Source organism: Mustela nigripes, chromosome 9, assembly GCF_022355385.1.
Source record: "Mustela nigripes isolate SB6536 chromosome 9, MUSNIG.SB6536, whole genome shotgun sequence".
Classification (NCBI taxonomy): Eukaryota; Metazoa; Chordata; class Mammalia; order Carnivora; family Mustelidae; genus Mustela; species Mustela nigripes.
This window is the reverse complement of record NC_081565.1, coordinates 15,387,259-15,394,152: the sequence shown is the minus strand read 5'-3', so window position 1 is coordinate 15,394,152 and position 6,894 is coordinate 15,387,259. Positions and strand designations below refer to the sequence as shown.

Here is a 6,894-nt window from a genome sequence, read left to right as displayed (position 1 = left end):
AATTATAACCTGATTTGTATTTATACTTTTCTTTCTCTTCAAAGAAATCTCCTCTTTAAATCCATGTGCACGACATGCTGTCCCTGCCATTCTTTCTAAGAATGAACTGGGACTTCTTTTCAGTTAATTTTTATTTTCTGTCTTTCATGCCATCTCTGTCCTTCTGACACCAGTGGAGTTACATCTTCCTTGCAGTTTCCAACCTCAACTAGCAAAGAATAAGGCTCTTGGCTCTGCAGTCTGAGAAACTAACCTTGGCCTAATGAATGACCTGCAGCTTCAAATGCCTCTGGAATGCCTAAAGACCACGGCTCCATGCTTCTGGAATGTGGAATGGCCCCCGCATTAGCCAGGTGACCCACAGCTGCACGCCCCTGGAATGAGAAATAGATTCTGCCTCCTAGAATACCAAATGCTCAAGGAAAAAGGAGTGGATATAACCCTTCCTGCCGAGGAAGAAGCCATGGTGGTGACTGCTATCTGTTCGTACTAATCACACCTGACTCTGAGTCAGGGCCGCTTCTTGGAACCACCTGCTGGAAAATATCTGACCCTCCCCAAATCAGAGAAACAGATCTCTTCTCGTGGGTAGAAATGTGCTCTCCTCATTTTGTGCTTCCTTTACTTTGCCTAAAAGAAGAAACAGAAATCTTGTTTGCAAAATTTTCATTTTCCCAGTGCATTAATTTGGACTTGCAAAGCTTTGTATTCCCTTTAGACAGGATCGGCATCTACAAAGTCCTGTTCGGAGAACGCGGTTCCCCGGCGCTCTTCCCCCCAGTGAGAGCGCCTGAACCCTTCCTAGAAGTCACTGGCAAAGCAGAAAAGGTGTAAGAATATTGGCATCAATCCTGCTCTGTAACTGAGATTTTAATGATTTCTCTCCCCCTTTTCTTTCATCATCTTTTGTTTTTCCCAGTGCCATTCCTCACTGAATATTTCCTTTTCTTTTTCTTCTTTTCCCCCTTTCTCTTTCCCATTGCATTTCAACGCACTGGTTTTAAAAGGAGGATTTGCAAACTGAGTATTAAAACTCCCGGGCACTAGGTCTCCAAAATCTATAAGACGATAAGAAGATAAGAGGCCAAACCCACTGAAAGCTCCCCTCCTGGTGCCTGTGGAACTGCAGGCTGGTCTCTAACACCCCGAAGCCAAAGCTATCTGCCTACCTCCTCCCCACCTCACCCTTCCTGCCTAATGCAGGCAGATAAACTTAGCATTAAAATTCCCGCACTTTGGCAAATGAGTACCCAGGAGGCTGCTGACTCAATCAAGGCTTGTTTGACTTACAGTGTAGTACTGAGAAAAGGCCATAAACTCCAGCCTGACAGATCTGTAATGCTCATTTCAATATGCTTTCCCTGTGTGCGGGCTTGCTGATGAACTTTCATATTCCGCCAACAAAATAGAACAAACATATTAACGATGTGTGGTAAATTGCCACTGGATACAGTGGGTCCTGATGACGGAAATAGTTGTGAGTAAATGAGAATGTCTGGCTGCCTAATACCACTTTGGGGCCCAAGATGATGCACTGTCCTGGAGGGATGTGCGCAGAGGAAGAGGGGGCAAGTCAGCTCTAGAGGGACATGGATGCCTTTGCCCAGGGCGAATGGGGCATTGGAAACCCAAGACAACAGGATGGGAGAACCATAGATGGTGTCTACTTAAACTCATTAATCTGATGTATATTAAAATCAAGAGCCAGAGAGGTGATGTGACAAGACCAAAGCTGCACAGTAAGCTTTGTGCCTGAATCACAGCCCAGTGTTCTTCTGGTTGGTGGATTTGATGGATACCAGGAACTATCTTTGAGAAAGGAGTTGGACAAAAATAATATCAGGAATATTCCTGGACTCAAGTCAGTCCTACATTCATTAGTAGCAAAAAGCACTGCTGGGCTTGCCTTTCTCTTTATCCGTAGTGCTCGACCCTACTTTTGGGTGCATTAAGGGACACCAAAGGGTGATTTAGGCGAGTATATGGTAGTTGTTCGATACTACAACCCCAAAAGGACAAGTATAATTCCTTTACAATCGTCATAGATTGCCATTATAATTCTGACTCCAATTCTAATGTGTGTCTTTTCTCCCCAAAACCACCAAACCATTTTCTGATACCAGCTGGGTGTCTGTACTATGATCCAAAATTGATTCACACTGTCTATCTGGAGACAGTGTCAGATTCCACAGTTTAATCTCTCAGTCCCACAAAATTCCTCTCTACTTCAGATGCCAGTACCAAGTCCAGGCCGTTGCCTGTGCTCCTGACCAAGTCATCACTTGTTTCAGTACACATTTAAGGTTTCCGATTACCAAAAATATTGTGGAAAATATTTTTAAGTACACCATACCATAAAACATAATTGTTGTTGAAAATTTTTATCTTACTTTTATCTATTTAATTCATTGTTCTTAATTATGTTTAGTCATGAAAATTTCATGAGACCGTAAACAGCTACCCATCATCTTAAATTATCTTTCTGCCTGATAAATTCTGTAACACAGATACCATAAGCTTATTTGACTTTTAGTAAACCCAGGGAGAATAAAAGTATTACACTTAATGCTGATAACTCTAAAGACATGCCTATTTTAATTAAAAAAGCAAACTTAAACTAGTTTTTATTTACCAAAGATTATCCTAGATCCCAGGAACTTGAAAAACCTTTGGGTTACTTTTTGTATTCTGAGAGTACAAGATGCAAATCAAGATGTTACAGCTTTTGCTTTAAAATTTTAGCCATGAGACATATAATAATTCAAAATCCACTAGTTTATAACAGAACAGTTGTATCCAAGTTGCGTTTCTGGCAGATGGAATAAGTTAAGGTTTTCTGCTCAGGTGACTAAAGCGTCTTACTAATATTTGTGAAAGAGACTTTTAAGATAGTTTATAGGCCTCCTTTTCAAAAGGGGCTCCCCCCTCCCTTTTCCCTTCTTGTAAGAAGTACCTTGTTTCTTGTAGACGACAAGGTAGAAGACTTTGATCTCAAAACTCACAGAGAAGCTTTGCGCAGTGGCAGTATCGTAGCCAATGAGGTTTATCCGAGGCGTGATTATTGCTAATTGAAAACTCACAGAGAAATAATGCAAGTTTCCCCAAGAAGGACTTTTGTTCTTTCAGCCCAGATCTCTTATAATATGTGCGAGCCCTTTGGGATAAATAGGGGAAGTTTTGGTATTGGTTTAAAAAAAAAAAAAAAAAAAGTAGGAGGGCTTTGAATTGTTTCTAGAGCCAAATTCCTCTTCTTATAAAGACTCAATCTGTAGGACAAAGAGAGTTGTTTTTAATTCTTCAAAGAAATGGGTTGCAACCAGAATAATACCAAGAAGCTTGTAAACCATCCAACAGTATTTTTTTTTTTAAGATTTTATTTATTTATTTGAGAGAGATCACAAGTAGGCAGAGAGGCAGGCAGAGAGAGAGGGGGGAAGCTGGCTCCTTGCTGAGCAGAGAGCCCAATGCCGGCTCGATCCCAGGACCTTGAGATCATGACCTGAGCTGAAGGCAGCGGCTTAACCCACTGAGCCACCCAGGCGCCCTCCCCATCCAACAGTATTACTTTCCATTTGCTTTTTTTGTATCAGGAAGATCTTCAACTAAGATGAAAATGAAAGGATTCCTATGTTCCCGATTTAATGCTATGTGTCTCGGGAATGTTTTACCAAATCCTTCCACAAAGGCTTCGGGTACACAGTTTCATTCTAGCTCAGGGAGAAGGCCTTAAAAAAAAAATTTTTTTTTTTTTTTTTTCTCTTGGGCATTATATACCAGCTTCCAATCTGACCAGCTTCTGACCATGAGGCTCCCAAAAACAAAAGTAGCAAACCGACCCGCCAAAAACTCTTTTAAGAGGACCTTCCTAGGTTTCAGCTGGGATCAACGGGAGGCATCCCTGGCAGCACGAACCACCTCAGGGACACAAAGGGCGTCGCCAAAGAGGGTGAAAAAGATACCAGCCTGCAGGGACCCAGAGCGTTTCCCGAAGAAAACCCAAAGGAAGACTCGGACCCATCGCTCCGGCATCTGCGGACAGCGGGTACCCGGCACGCGCAGTGTGACCCGCACGGCTGCCCCGCCGAGGTCTCCGACACGGAGACGAGACGAACAAAAGGGCAACGACCTTCCCTGGCAGGGAACAGAGGGACAACCAGTGCGAGCCTGAGAGCCAACCCACAGCTGCCATCTGGAAGATCTAACTCTCACCCAGTTCTGTTTTTGTTTTCCGTTTTCCTTTTCCTGCCAGTGAAGTCGTGGCTTCGCCCCCCGACCTCCCATGGAAATCCACGAACGAGCTGCGGCGACGGTTCTTCGTCGTTGGGGGCGTCGGCCGCTTCCCCCGGGATCCCGCCCGCAGGCCCCAGAGCGAGCTGAGGTCCCAGCAGGTCTCACCGGGACACGAGACACCGGAGAGGAGGAAAAATGACCTTCCCGCCGCCCTGCGCAGCGAGGGCCCGGCTGAGACCCCTTCGTCTCTAGGGCACCTGCCGGGGCACCCGCTCATCCCGGACCGTCGGAAGTTCTCCGCGGTGGTCGCTGCGCAGAGGTTAACCTTGTGCGGCCACGAAACAACATCCCCCGCACCCAGGGCCTCACGCGGGACCCAGCCCAGCTTCCCTCTGACCCAGTCTGGGGGCCGAGGCCGAACCGCTCCAGTCTGGGCTCCGTCCGGTTTCAGAGTCGGACCTAGTCCAGCTCTGGTCGGTTTTAGGCCCAGTCCAACCCGACCCGGTTTGGTGTCCGAGGCGGTACCACTCGGTCCCGGGACCGGGTCTGGCGTCTGAGTCGGAACCGCTCCATCCCGGGACCCGGTCTGGCTTCCGAGTCAGAACCACTCCGTCCTCGGACCGGGTCTGGCGTCCAAGTCGGAACCACTCCGTCCTCGGACCGGGTCTGGCGTCCAAGTTGGAACCACTCTGTCCCCGGACCGGGTCTGGTTTCTCAGTCGGAACCACTCCGTCCTGGGACCCGGTCTGGTATCCAAATTGGAACCACTCTGTCTCAGGACCCGGTCTGGCTTCCGAGTCAGAACCACTCCGTCCCCGGACCGGGTCCGGCTTCCGAGTCGGCGGGTCTGACGGCTGCAGCTCCCGGACCCGGACCCGTCTGCAGGAGGGGCCGCTCCAGTCTGGAAGCTGCGCGCGCAGAGCCGCGGAGCTGGGATCGGCCGCGCGCGGGACTTGCCCGCCTGCTCCGGGGACCGCGAGGACCCTGCGGCGGCCTGGGATGAGCAGGTTACCTGCGCCTCGTCGCTCCTCGCTCCGGGGAGCCTTGGGCTCGGGGGCCCTTCGGTCCTCTCCTCCGTCACCGGAGCTGTTCCCAGATAAGCTGAAGCACATGAAAACCCCAAGATTCTGAGTATAAATTGCTTCCAGAGGGAGCAGCACCCGGCCCAGCAGCTGTACAGAATGAAAGAGTTCACAGAAGGAGCAGGAGGAAGCGAGTGAGGAGAGGCCCAGTAGGAAAACTAACGTAACGTTGTGCGCGGCTATACTTCAAAAACAAAACAAAACAAAACAAAACAAAACACAACAACAACAACGACAAAACCAAGAAGAAGAAAGAAAGAAAGAAAGAAAGAAAGAAAGATCGGCCGTTGCAAAGTTCCTTTCCTTTCAAGGGCAGGGAAGGTCCGCGGGCAGACCACTGACCTGGCACAGATGCTGCAGTTCCTGACGGACGGGCCTGAAGTCCGCTTCTGAGGAAGCCAGAACTGCAGGTCAGTCTAGGTTCAGCGCGGTTGGACGCGGTTACGGACGGGACTGAGTTTTGGTCCCGCGATTTGGTTGCTTTTGTTGACCCCTCATTCCTCCCTCTCTCCCTCCTACTGTTCCTTTCTTGGAGAAATATCTGCTCCAGGTCCCACGAGTATAACAAAATGGATGGCACTCCTGACCTTTTGTAAAATGCACTCAATTGTAACGCGTGTGAAATACCCGGTGATGGGACGTAGGACCGCCTGGGCCGAGACGGAATCGGAGACAGCTTCCCCAGGGACGCGACTTCTAAGCTGGACCCTGAAGCATGAAGGGGATCAAACCTGGCTGGGGGTGAGGGTGGGGTCGGGGGAGCTTCCAAGAAGGAAGGGCTGGAGATGAAATAGAAATGTAGTGTGGGGAGCATCGTGTCTCTGCTGAGAAATAAATTAAGATAAATGAGCTCAGAGAGGTCGGAGGGAGATGGAAGATGAAGCCATGTAGCAGACTTAGAATTTGTTCTAAGGGCAGAGTTGATCGAGTCATTGAAGGGATTGATATTGTTGAATTTGTCTTGGGGTAAAATTACATGGCTGCCGCAAATACAAGGGCCGCTGATGGTCATACTATTTGTTGATCCTACTGTATTTTTAAAATACATAATCAAATTAATAAATAAGTCAAACACTGGAAAATGAAATAGCTTCAAAGATACTTTTTGCGGGGGAGGGGGGTTGTAGAGGCCGAGGATGAGAGAGAATCTTAAGCAGGCTCTGTGCCCAGTGTGGAGCCTGATGTGGGGCTCGATCTCCCAACCCTGAGAGCATCATCTGAGCTGAAATCAGGAGTCAGATGCTCAACCCAATGGAGCCACCCAGGCACCCCCAAGAATACTTTTTAAAGAGTAAGTCTCAAAACTCCCAAATGAACCATCTCAGTGGCAATGAAGGAGAGTTGTAGCCATAACAGAAGTGGTAGATTTTGATGGAAATCAAAAGCACCGCATGTAGTAGTTGCACAATGTGTATTTGGGATCACTGGCGTTCACGTTACACCAATTGAGAATTCTGTAAAGGCAGAACTTAGTGCTGGCTCCAGTCTCTTACTTCATAAAGTTTTTAGCTTATGGGAAGGAAATATTAATAAGAATGGGGGAGAAAGAAGTGAAAGTGATGCAGACTGTCTGCGTGGCCAG

General features: G+C 47.9%; 1 pseudogene; it reads left to right on the top strand.

The window, feature by feature from the left end:
- Positions 1–3,007: 3,007 nt before the first annotated feature.
- Positions 3,008–3,196, top strand: LOC132025288 (U4 spliceosomal RNA; annotated as a pseudogene).
- Positions 3,197–6,894: the final 3,698 nt, after the last annotated feature.